Consider the following 13,980-nt stretch of genomic DNA (forward strand, 5'->3'; position numbering starts at 1 on the left):
TCTCTGACACAGCAAGTGACAGGCGTTTTAACTCTTCCCTACTCTTTCCAAAATGAAAAGAATAGAAAATTGGCTCTACATACTGTACTCTAAAGTAACTGCAAAGGCAACTAAAAAAAAAAAAAAGAGCAACTCAGAAACTTAGATGCAAGTCATTCTCCCCTGAAATCATCTAAATCCATACTGCATTTGACCTGCTTTTGGGTCCAATACCCCTTAAATGCCCCCTTAAGCTTTTATACAACATTAAGAAAACATTCCTTCCCACATGAAGCAGGTTTGCAAAGCCAAACCATTAACCAGAAAGAACACACTCCAAATCTCTGTATGGCCATAAATACTATAACTACTATCTTTTATTTAAAGAAACACATAAACATTGTTAGACAAATGTATTGATGGGCCTATACTTGCATCTGTTTTGTTAAAGCTTCATGTTTGCCATAAGAGCAACAAAATCATCAAAAACTACACTTTTTAAATGCCTTAAAAGACAACACAATTACATTAAATGTAAATTAAATTAATAAAAATAAACAAGATTTAATATAACAAACAAATGCTGGATTTTAGGTTATCTATTAAAATGTTTAACAGTATTAGAAAAATATATATAATATGCTTTCACAAACTTTAAACTGTTCACAAAATACGAGCTGCTCAAAAAATGCAATTCCTCATGCAAATGCCTAACAAACCCTTGGGTATTGTATATTACTGTTCAGTCCGGATCTAATAGGTAGGCAGAATAATGAAATGTGAGGGTTGTAAGCATATTAGTACATTTTTAATTTAATTGTGAAATCCCAGAAAGGGTGAAAAGGTCAAGTTATATATATGCAAATCCATGGTCTAACTTTGTGAAATGCATTGCCATATTTACAATCGTTACCAATGTTTTGTAAGCATTCTAAAAATAAAGTTAAATTAATTAAATATAATACAATCATACACTCTGAACTAATAGGTCTTATAGGCAGTTTGTGATAATGTAGCATTATATTGATAGGTGGACTGTATGACATTTGAATGCAATATATCTATTAAACATGGTGAGCTGGTTATTATCTTCATAAAATATATAAAGGACATTTTTAGTATTTCCTAGGGCATTGAACAAAACAAAAAACACTATTTGCTCTGTCGGTACTTATTATTATTATTATTATTATCATTATTAATAATAATATTAATATTATTATCATAAATAACATATATGCAAAGTATGTTCACAAAACAATTAAAACAGATGCAAACCATTTACCTTATCTTAAAAAGTTAGGAAATTATTTCTAAAATATTATTTGACAAATAATCAGTCAATGAACATAATTTTATACCTCTTCTAGAATTCTAATAAAGTAAACTCCCAGTTATCCAGTAGCCATGGGGATCGGTAGGTGCCAGATAACTATAGTTTCTGGTATGCTTGAGAGTTAATAGTAACTCTCAAGCAACCACCCCTCCGCGGCACCCTGCTTCCCCTCCACAGCACCATTCACCTGCCAGCACCTGAAACACTTTTAAACAACCTCTTAATTTATTATTTTTGTTTAATGTTATTAGACTAATATAATATTTTGATTATTATGTCTTAAGAGATTATATGTATAATATAAAGAGAAAGAACAATTACATTTTCTGTCAATAGTAATGGATGGAGCATTAAAAACGGCCCTATTACCATGTTAAAAACATAGATCATGGGCAGACTGTAAAAGATAACGTTTAAAGAGATACCGACGTTCTATTCTTAAGAGCAGTGGTTCTCAACCTGTGTAACCTCAGGACCCACATTTGTCCTTGGTCATTAAGTCGTGACCCGAGTCGCACTGCAATGGAACGCATGGCGTTAGGGTATTGCGCGTTCCGTGGGCAACGCAACACACCTCCCACACCAGAACGCATGGTAGGTGTGATTTGCGTGGTACAGTTTAACGCACTGTACTAGTGTGAACGGGCCCTCAAAAACACTAACATACATACACAGACACAATCACACACACTCCAAAAAATGTTTTATTTTAAGGTCCCCCCAATCTCCTTATCTTACCAGAACTGGAGTGGATCCTCAGCCTGGGGTCCAGTGTGGGCTGCTGTGCTGTGACGGAGCTCCATCCATATGTGCATTGTTTGTACAGATCCCTGCAAGCTCTGTAGAGGTGCCGGGAGCCAGAATGTGACGTCACTCCGGTCCAGGCTCCTCTACAGGACATGTGAGGGAGCTTTAAGCAATGCACGTATGGATGGAGCCATAGCCCCATCCCACCTCAAGCTGGCACCAGGCAGCATGTTTTGAATCTCTGCTTGGCAGCGCTGGGGGGGGGGGGAGGCTGAGGAGCCTCACACCTAGAAAAGAGGAAGACATGCAGGGACCCACTGAAGACGGGGTCGCGACCCACTTTTGGGTCACGACCCACCAGTTGAGAACCAAGGCTTTAGAGGCTACTGATATTAATGGCAATGACAGTGATAGTGGTGTCGTGCATTTATTCTTTGGCATTGGAGATGGGCAGATTAAGGGCTTATGTGGGTGGGCATTCTTATTAAAACCAGCTGTTTCCATTCAAACTCAATTGCATGCATTCACATAGAAATCACAATGTTTGACATAAAAAGACTGCATTTGAGCTTTATTATTATTATTATTGTTTTTTTGCTATTATTATACAGGATTTATATAGAACCAACAGTTTGTACAGCGCTTTACAAAATGGAAGGAGATAGTATAGTTACAATACAATTTTTCAATACAGGAGGATTAGGAGGGCCCTGTTCATGAAAGCTTACAATCTAGTAGGAGCGACAAGTTATACAAAAGGTAATAATTGTGTGGGATGAATTAATGGAAGAACTAAAAGGATAGTCGAGGTGGGATAGGCTTCCCTAAAGAGAAGAGTTTTCAAGGATTGTCTAAAGGTGGACAGAGTAGGAGACAAGCAGAGAGGTTGAGGTAGGGAGCTCCAGAGGATGAGAGACACTCTGGAGAAGTCATGGAGGTGAGCATGGGAGGAGATGACGAGAGATCTAGAGAGCAGAAGGTCTTGAGAGGAGGGGAGAGGACAGTTTGGGTGATATTGTGAGAAGATGTTGGAGATGTAGCTGGGGAAAGAGTTGTAGATGGCTTTGTTTGTTGTTGTTAGTATTTTGAATTTTATTTGTTGGGCAATTGGGAGCCAGTGGAGGGATTGGCAGAGAGGGGCGGTGGACACTAAACGGTTTGTAAGGTGGATGAGTCTGGCAGCAGCATTAATGATACACTGAAGGAGGGATAGTCTGTTTAGTGGTGGGCCAACAAGGAGGGAGTTACAGTAGTCGATGCGAGAAATTACAAGGGAGTGAATTAGAAGCTGTACCGTGTTGTTTGTTAAAGAGGGAGGAATAAAAGGGGGGGGGGGAATAAATAGGGGTGACCTACTTTGTCTGTCTGCAATGCAAAGGCACCTCAATAGGACATGCTGCATCTAAAGAAACAGCGCAATGCAAAGCAGTTGTAACCATCAAAACATGGTAGCCAAGAAAGCTTAAACTTTTTCTCTAATTTCTCTCTTTAATAGGGCAAAGTGACAGGTTCTCTTTTAAGAACAACCCCCACCCACTACTGCTTACCTTCAGGGCACTCCCCTGCTGCTCCTTCCAAAGTCAGGAGTTAAACCTTGAGGAAGCTCTGTATCAGATGGCGCTACTTTTATACAGCATACATTTAATGTGAGGCTGCTAGTGATGGCCAACAGTTAGCTGTAAGATTCATCGTAGAATTACCTACCTGTACAATAATTATTGCTATAGATTTGACAACAGAATATTAGGTATCCATCAGGCCCCGTTCACATGTAGCGAATTATCGCGCAATTTCCGCCGCGATATCGCGCATTTTTGCCGCGCGATATCGCGAGAAGTCGCCGGCCAATGCTATTCAATGGAGCTGTCTTAACCCAATGTCGCGCGTCGCGCGTCGCGGTCGCAAGTCGCTTCTACCAGACCCTTTTTTCGGCGGATTTTGCGCGATTTTGCTTTTTTTCTATGGAGCCCGACGGAGAAGGTTGCGCTACCGTCGCTGGAACGTCGCCCCTTACTGTTTCTAGCATTTTAAAGAATCATTTGCTTGTTCATTGCTACATGTGTATTTAGTTGTTCTTCCTCAGGGGGTAAAATTGGACCTCTAAAGAAAGCCCTAGTTCTTATGATCAAGCACTAAAAACATAATCTAACATGAAGGTATACAAGTGTTTACCAGTTTGTTGTTTTTTTCTGCAGCAAACCAAGAAATGCACTGTAAACCTTGTCCCATAAATCAATATAGACAGTCAATATATTTGACTACCTCATTAACATTAACAAATTGCTACAGCAGAAATCAATAGTTTTGGTTGATTAAATTTCAGTTCATTTTTCTTTATACTGGTATGCCTGCACATAATTTATGATTGCAGCGCCTTTATATTCCTCACTCCATTCGAGTACCTCGGCTATAAATTATAGATAGTTTACTGGGATTTTGTTCTGTCACTGTTCAGTTTTGAGTACTGTCATGTAGCCTTGGCTTTTCCTACTGCTCTCTAGTAAATTTTACAATGATAGGGTACAATGCCTCAGTGTTTGATAGCTGTAACTCTATTATTTACCAACAGCTGCATGTGCTTAAAGCATATCTAATCCCCAAAACAAAAATGTAATATATTGTAGTTTATTATACTTTAGATGTGGCAGCGGCATTAGTTTCTGTTTCCAGACATTTTTTTTCACCTGAGTGTCTGACCAGTAACACACTTCTAAATAGAAACAAAATGTTCAGACCTCCAGTGCCAGTGGTACTTAAACCCACAAAACTCTCGCCACACATTTATGAAAAATTATCACAATTTTATTGGACTCCGTAATTAAAAGAGAACTATGGGGTAAGTGTTTTTCCCCTTAGTTCTCTTAAGGGTCACGGGAGGACATAAACTCCTTGTGACCCAAAGCTCAGTATATCGCGAGCCATGGCTCCCGGTATACTGAGACCGCCGCAGCTGGGACAGATTCCGACATTACTGTCAAGATCTATCTAGAGGCAGAGCCAGCTGTACCTGCCCCCTCCCCATCCGTTCCTCCAGTCTGCGCTGGAGGATCAGAGAGGGGAGGGGGAAATCACTGCAGAGAGTCGTGACTGACAGTCACGGCTCTCTGCAGGGAGATGATTGAGAAGTGAGCAAGCGACGCTATGGGGTCTATTCACTAAGCTGCCGTAGGCAGCTGAGTGAAAAACTGACCTGAAGTGAAGTGAGCTGAACGCTGTTCAGCTATTCACTTCAGGCTGGTACGGCTGATTTCAGCCGTATATCGTGAATAGACCCCATAGCGTCGCTTGCTCACTTCTCAATCATCTCCCTGCAGCTATATGTATGCAGATGCATACATATAGCTCCACAAATAATGTTATGGTTGGTATACCCATGATGATGATGATGGGTATACCAACCATAACTTTTTTTACTCTCACCTCAATAAGAATAATCTGGAGCTTAATCTCTACCTTTGCGTTCTTCAGTCGACGTATAGGCGCATTGAGACATTATTTGTGGAGCTATAAATGTTTTTAAAGAATTGTTTTTTGGACACGAGACATGTTTGTATGTGCATATATATGTATATATGTATGTGTATGCATGTATGTATGTATGTATATGTGTATATATGTGTGTAGAGAGCTTCATGAAATGGGTTTCCATGGCCAAGCTTCTGCATCCAAGCCTTACATCACCAAGTGCAATGTAAAGCGTTGGATGCAGTGGTGTAAAGCACACCGCCACTGGACTCTAGAGAAGTGGAGACATGTTGTCTGAAGTGACGAATCACGATTCTCTGTCTGGCAAGCCGACCGACATGTCTGGGTTTGGCGGTTGCCAGGATAATGGTACTTGCCTGACTGTATTGTGCCAAGTGAAGAGTTTGGTGGAAGGGGGATTATGGTGTGGGGTTGTTTTTCAGGGGTTGGGCTTGGCCCCTTAGTTCCAGTGAAGGGAAATCCTAAGGCATCAGCATACCAAGACATTTTGAACAATTTCATGCTCCCAACTTTGTGGGAACAGTTTGGGGATGGGCCCTTCCTGTCCCAACATGACTGAGCACCAATGCACAAAGCAAGGTCCATAAAGACATGGATGAGCAAGTTTGGGGTGGAGGAACTTGACCGGCCTGCACAGAGTCCTGACCTCAACCCCCACTCACATAACATAATAATCCCCCCTGTTTCCTGCCCCCCAGACCCTCTGCAGACCTTACTAATCACTTTGTTTTTGACCCGGAGCTCAGTGAAGAGCTCCAACGGAAAGGAAGGGAGACAGACCAGCAGGAATAGCTGCTCCCACGAGTCAGGTACGCGGTCTGAGACCGCAAGCCTGACAGGAATTCCTACTCGTCTGAACTGCATTTCCACTCGCCAAATGCGAGCAGGCGAGTGGAAATTTTGAGCCCTGCTTTAAAGGATACCATGACTAAAAAAAGTTGAGGAATGCTGTCCTAGAATGACAAAGCTTACTCATAGTCCTATATCTATGGAGGAGCAGTTTATCACCCCAGGCTGCTTCTCTGGACTACAAACATCTCCCCTTCTTCTTGGCTTCATTACATAAAGATGAGTTGTTCTGCAATTCACAGAAGATAGCTGGGAAAGCTGATAATTTTGTTTGAGATATCAGTTAAGTGCACAGGAAATGACAAGGATATTAAAATTCTGGCAGGATCAACAGGTACAATATACACTTGCAGAAAACACACTTATCCTTTGATGTCCAAGCATTGTGCATTTTTATACTTTGTGGACTTTTTTTTTTTTTTACAGATTATTAAATACATTTTCCATACCTGTCTCAGGTGTAATCCTCATCCTGGCCCTGGCACTTCAGCTGTGCTAAAACAACAAATTACGCAAACTAGAAATCCCATCATGCCTGTCTCTGGGAGTCATGCCTGTGGCTGTTGAGTCTTGGAATGCCTCCTTATAGTTTCACAAAAGCTGGAGGGCTGAGGTTGCTTACCCCCATCCTAGTGTGTGAGTTTTTTTACCTGCCATTACATACAACACAATTCCTTCCAGCACTGGTTCTTCCAATGATCCCCTCCACTGAATAGACACTTGTTCTCAACAGCTGAAAAAGCAATGTATGGCCAGAATGTAATATTGTGCAGTCACAAAAAAGCTAATTCAGAAAAGCAAATCCAAAAAACACCAAAACCAGATATTATATACATTTTCTGCTACTGGTCTAAAGGTGCAAGCCATCCAAATGTGAAAATCGAACCTTAAAAAAAATAAAAGCTGCTCTCCTGCCTGTTGCCAATATTTCTATAGAAGGAACACTTGAACACACATGCCTTTGGTGCCAGGATGAGTTAACTCCTGTGCACATTCACTGGAGTCCTGGCCCACCCAATCAAGACAAAGACACTCTAGGGGGCACTTTGGCAGGTAAATGTGCAAATATGCTAAGCATTCCTTTCATATTCTGGCAAAACCCCCGATTACTGTGAATTTTGATTCTGCTTTAAATCATCTCTCTGCTGAGTCTGCTCTTGTCTTCTGACAGCATGTTCACAGCAGCTAATGCTCATGCAGCACAAACTGCCTGGTTATGACATTCCCTTTCCTAATCTGATTGTAGTCATGCATTACAAGAAGCGGATATCAAGATAAATTCAAGTACTTATGCATCACATTCTTAGTTGCATTTGAAAATACATGTATTATTTTAAACAGAACTTCATTAGGGTCCATTCACATCACACGAGTTTGGGCTGCGCTGGCCAATGCTTCCAGAGCAGCCTCAATGCAAGACGAGGCAATTTTTGGGGCACCATTCACACCACTGCAATGTGGTGGTATGGGCTGAAAAAAGTACAGTATGCCTTACTTTTTCCAGCGCAGCAGGACGCGATGGGGAACAACTGCCTCCCACCCCGCTGTGCCAATACAACTGATTGAAACGTCCCTTGTGACATTTAAATAAAGTTATTTAAAAAAGTTTACAGAGCAATGTGCGGGAACAGTGCATTGGCACTGAGTCAGGTAGCGCACACCAACTGCTCTGCGTTTTGTGCAGTGGCAGGTGTGAATGGATCCTTAATGTATGTTTTTTTTATATCTGAGTGCAGTTTTAACTTATTTTCCTAGTCCCTTACTATAGTTTCAAAACAGACAGAATTGGAAAGAGAGGTATTTGCTAAAAATAATGCATTGTGAGACAGTAGACCCATCAAGAAGAAGGAGCTTCCTGAAATCCAGCTTTTTGGATGATAAAAAACATAAAAGGTAAATTGAGCGGACTTTCTGACTTCAGCTCATTGACATTATAAATAGGTTACAGATTACTCACTGCTACCTAACCACAGATACATATTAAAGAGACACATTCTTTTGTAATTCCGGGAAAGTCAGTGGAAATGACTGACAACATCACAGAGTGAAGTAGAAGCTTTTGTCATGACTGATGAGAATAGAAGCTTGGATCAGTGGCAGCTGAAGAAGAAGTCTTGAGCCATGCATTCCCGTGAGTTGTGCATATCGGTGTTATCACACTCTTTATTGGAATACCTTTTAAGAGTTTATATATTATTCATTTGCAACCATTTGTAGACATCAATGGCTCTTACATTTACACTAACCACTAACAGCATTGAGTATAATAATTGTCACTGTTTAGAGACAAATGCCCACAAACCAAATGATAAATTGTCCAATGTAAGGATGGTATTAGAGGAGGGCTTTCAGGTCATGCAAAGGACACTTAGAAACCCACTTTTGAATGTTTTTAACCACATATTTAAGTCAAAAGTTTTTCAAACTATTTCAAATGCTGATGAAATCATTCATAATGGATGCTGCTGCTTAATGTTTAAAGTTTTAGCTTCCTGCAGAATAAGCTGGTCCCCTGAGCACTGGCACTGATATCCTGCTGTAGGGTGACTCCTTGGACCCTGCAAGGGAAAGGAGCCACCCTACAATAGGATATCAGTGAGTGTGATAAAAAGCTGTGTGTGTCTCCACAAACGCATGCACAACAAGGCAAGCTTCTCCCCTCCCAACTCCCCCACTCTCCTTTCTTCTCCATGCTAGTAGATGAACATCTGCTGGAGACTGCTCTGTCCTTTGTGATCTTGTACTGGAAGGAAGTTTAGGGAAGCTGAGCTGAGAGAGTTGGAGTCAGCTGTTTGGAAACATGATGCCTTTAAGTGTTTTGGCAAAACATATATTTGAATGATCTGGATTCATTACTGTAAAAAAGTTTGAGAGTTTAATACTACTTTAGGTCTGTCTGTGCATCTGAAAGCACCATGGACCTTGCCATAGAAATGCATAGCTCAGACTTTTTCTGCTAAGACACAACATGCACCATCTGTTTTGTGTGCCATCAAGTGGCTCATCAAATCCTTTAGCTATCTTTTCTTATTGCATATAGTAGGTTCTAATACTGTGACTGCAATAGAAAAAACTGGAAGCAATTATATAAGATCATGAAGTGGTAGTGCTTTTACTTTATTAATTCATAGCAAAATTCAACACATACAGTATATGGAAGAAGTACAGTTTTTTTTCTTGAGATGTGTGAGGAATGTGTATAGCTCCCACATATGTATCTCACAAAATAATAAAACATCCTGAACTGCCTCAAGGTATCCAAGTGCAAATGTGGAGATATGACTGTGTAGCACTCATCCCCGAAGGAGCCGCCAGAATAACCCAGGTCATCACTAGTTGTCTAGGGGATTTAGTCTTCAGCTTCCCCATTAGCATTTAACCGCTCTATTCCAGTGCCCAAAAAGCTGATATCCACTTCAGAAGTACAATGCTAAATAACTTTTATTGCCATCTTCACAATGGGGAGAGAGGGTATAGGGATCCTAGACACCCAAGGTAGTACAGACGTAGGCTCCAGACACTCCAGCCCCTTTTTAGCATCTCAGTGTAGATCCATTTGTTGCACCGTGACAAGGAATTTGAGTAGCAGATGAGAAGGGATGAACAGAGATCCTCAGCAGGAGAGACACCAGACTTGCTCCTGAGGTTCACTATGTTCCGAGTACCTCTAGTAGCCTGAAGCTTCCCTGGTTCTCCTCCTCTGACAACAGCACAGGCCTCCTCGTTATTTAAGGCCTAGTGAAACACTACCCGCACTCCAGCAACCCCACCCCCAGGCCTCAAGCCTCATCCATGGATGGCACAAGATTGAGCACATAGCAAATTCTCCGAGTACATAAGCAGTATCCCAGCATGCAACATTGGTTGAGAGAAACCCAGTGATTGGTTGGTGAACTGCACACACACTCAAAGTGTCCCCCATTGGCTGTCCCACACTACAGTAGAGTCACACTCCACCCAGGTAGGTACACTCAATGCCAGAACACCTGGAATTAACCAGCTAAATGCCACTATAATTCAGCCAGACTGACTACAGCTCTGCAATCACTAAATTTCCAGTAGCCACTTCACAAAAGGTGATGGGAGCTACACTTGCACACATGATTTCATATACTCCTGCTTCTGAATAGGTTTTCAGTAATACATATTCACTCATGTTTTGTTCAAACACTGCATACACTTTTTTTGTGCTGCTGCTTTGCTTGTCTTTTATAGCAGAACCTCGCAAAGTTAAAATGATGACCTGCATATTCCGCAGTGCATCTAATCAGAACGAAATCATAAAAGCAGCATTATTTGGAAGTTCAATGTGCGTTGCATACTAGAACCGCTCCATACATGTTAAACATCATTGAATGATTTGTTAGATATTTTCAGGGATTATGTTTACTATGTACATTATTATTATTATTATTATTATTGTTCATAAAACAATAAATCTGATATTCACCAAACATTCACCGCAGTCAAAGCTTACAGGTGAACATTTTTAACTGACAGTGGTTGATTCACAACCAGTTAAACACTCCATCTTTAATTAAAGCTGAACACCAGGCATATATAAATTCAATTTAATCCAGTTGTTTATTCATGAAATCTAATTAAAGTAGATGTTTGACATTTCGTCTACTTAATTACATAACAGAATGATATTTGGTTTGCCAAAGGCGTGTGTATCATTAACAATGTAAATTATTTTAAAAATATAATGCTTACTTTCACTCTTTTTTTTATCCTTTGTTGCATCACAGTGCTTCTGTTCTACTAAAGGCTCTTTGCAGAGACTTTCTGTCTACATGTATACATTCAAAGCAATGGTTATATGGCATTTATGATGGTGATAACAGTGGACTGTACGTAGGACCATGGACCCCTTGTAAACTCCATAAGAAGTCTGTGAGCAATGCAGGAGCACAGTTGGGAGAGCACTGTTATCCTAAAACAGAAGTTCCCTGAACAAGAACCTTAATGGCAAGATCAGTAATATTTTAATAAAATCTGCAGATTTAAAAATACAGGTATTCCTCACTTAAGGACCGAGTTCCGTTCCTACGACCAGGTCGTTAAACGAATTGGTCGTTAAGTGGGGAACTCTATACAGTACAGTACTGCATTAGTACAGTACTGAACAGTGTACTGTACATCGGACAATAAAGTACTTACCGAGACCCGCAGTGAAAAACGGAGTACAGCACTTCCGCCGGTGAGAGGTCACACTGCCGCTGCCACGTTCCCGCACGTAAGGTCGGAGGTCGGACGTAAGTGCGAGCGGTCGCAAAACAGGTAAGTCGGTAAGTGAGGAATGTCTGTATTGAAGATGACACACTGACATGATAAAGCTTTTATGAGATTTTAGTGATTGGATTCTCCTTTACTTTTGTAGCACTGGCCTAAATATTTGATGTATAGATTGATATATCCTGACAACAGCCTTATTTCAATCTGCTAGCGCTTGGTGGAAGTCACTTAGTGATAAATGGAGGGAATCCACAAATATGGACATCAATAGAATTCACAGAGGGAGCTGTTGTTCCAAAACAGGATGGGAAGCCTCAACGATCATGTAAAAGAAAACAAAGAACAGCACCTTCTCCTTGTGAAATACTGTTTTATTTGTCCAGATAAACAGTCCATTCTCAGGTTGACTAATGTCCTCCAAGTTTGGTTGGCTGTCTTGAATGTTGATGTTACAAACAACGTTTGTGAGTATTACTTTACTACATTTTTATATGGACAAATAGAAAAGTATTTCACGTGGAGAAGGCGCTGTTCTTTGTTTTCTTTTACTGATTACAGCCTAGTGTAACCCTCTGCACAATAAAAAAAACTCACACTGGGAGAGAGAAGAGCATCATTCTGAGCCAAGATGAGCTATGTTGCTTAACAAAGTTATGTCAGTAAACAGTTTGAACACACTTACAGGAAGAAAGAGTGACGACCTTCATCATTGTGATGCTTCCCTTTACTTTCAATCATAGGGTGGGGAAGTGTGATGACCAAGCTGTGTTTCGTTACTGCAGTAGAATAAATGAGGAAACGGACCTAGCTATGCTGTCTGAATGACAAAACTAGGTACATATTTGTTTATGTTTTACAAAGTAACAGCATTACAAATTCACTGGCTGGTAAAATAATTTATGTATATGTGTTTTTTGCCTACATATTTAGCTATCTTTCTGCAAAGCAACATATTCACTTAAGGCCTCATTCACACTGCCGCGCATATATGCACGTATACGCGCGTACGTGCGTATTGTACCATATGCAACATATGCAAATAAATGGCTCCATACACATAGCTGCGTATGGAGCCGTTTATTTGCGTAGCCTATATATGAGCAAAAACAGAATGGAACCAAGATGCGTCCGGGCAGCCTTTTTTTGCTTATTTTACGCGCATGCGCATGTATCGCGCGTATGTGCGTACAGTTCATTAAAATTTCCATTAGGAATGATGCATTCTGGGAATGCAAATAGTGCACGCATATACGCACATTCGCTCGTATATATGCGCATAGACACGTGTATACGCAAGATACAATTTTGCTTGCATTGTGTGTGAATGAGGCCTAAAGGGTATCTATGGTCAAATTCTAAAAATCAATATGTATTTCTATAATAAATTTCCATAAGTTCTATCCAACTCCTAATAACTCACTTATTGAAGATGCCCATAGGATGCACTCCCTAATGCAATGACACAATGTCACTCTCATCTCATGGGAAGAAGGGGAGTAAGTTCCCAGATATTTTTTTGTTTTGTTCCCGATGATGCAGTTTAGTCAACCTGTTGTTTTGCCCAGTATGGGTAGGTGCAATGTGCAAACCATCTAAGATATCAGACATATTGATCTAATTTTCTGTGATACTATGACACATAAAGATATGAAGAGCTGTGAATTGTAGCAGTTTGCAGAAATAAATGTCAACATGCATAACAGAAATCCAAGTATGAGATTTTTTAAGTCAGTCTCTGCATATGCACTTCTTAATAACATTGTGCATAATGTATGTGTTTTATAATAGAATGCAGCACAATAATACATAAGCAGTGTTATTCTATACCATTTAAATTGGTTTTCATTAACCACAAGATTTAATGGCCCATTGCAAAATATATAGTATGTGCACCCAAGTTATTGATTATAAGCTTAATGCTCAGAGCAGTGATTACCAAGTTCCACCTTTGCAAGCTTAAAATATACAATGGCAAACTGCCAGACAAATGTCTCCGTAGGGAGCTTTTACAGTGCAGGAGCCTTGATAAGCCTATCATTTAAAAAGGCTGCAGACCTGCCTGGGGACCAGCGAATAAATGACAAGGACACCATATGCCTGCTACTCTGCTCATGTAAAAAGCCTTCACTTACATAGTTCAAGTGCCTCTAATAGAACACGAGAACAAAGAGTTGTGCTTCAGATGCAGCAATGTAATGTGAATGAAGAAGATGTTAGCCTGAAGTGGCTTCTTAAAATCTGATACAATTACACAGCAGTCAGCTGAAGTATATTTTACCAAAATGTGGTGTTTCAGAAATGAATGTGGCTGCCTTTAAGCTTTTTAGGTCCCTAAAGGGGAACTA

The sequence above is a fragment of the Nanorana parkeri genome, unplaced genomic scaffold (genome assembly GCF_000935625.1).
Source record: "Nanorana parkeri isolate BGI_ZX_2015 unplaced genomic scaffold, ASM93562v1 scaffold1000, whole genome shotgun sequence".
Classification (NCBI taxonomy): Eukaryota; Metazoa; Chordata; class Amphibia; order Anura; family Dicroglossidae; genus Nanorana; species Nanorana parkeri.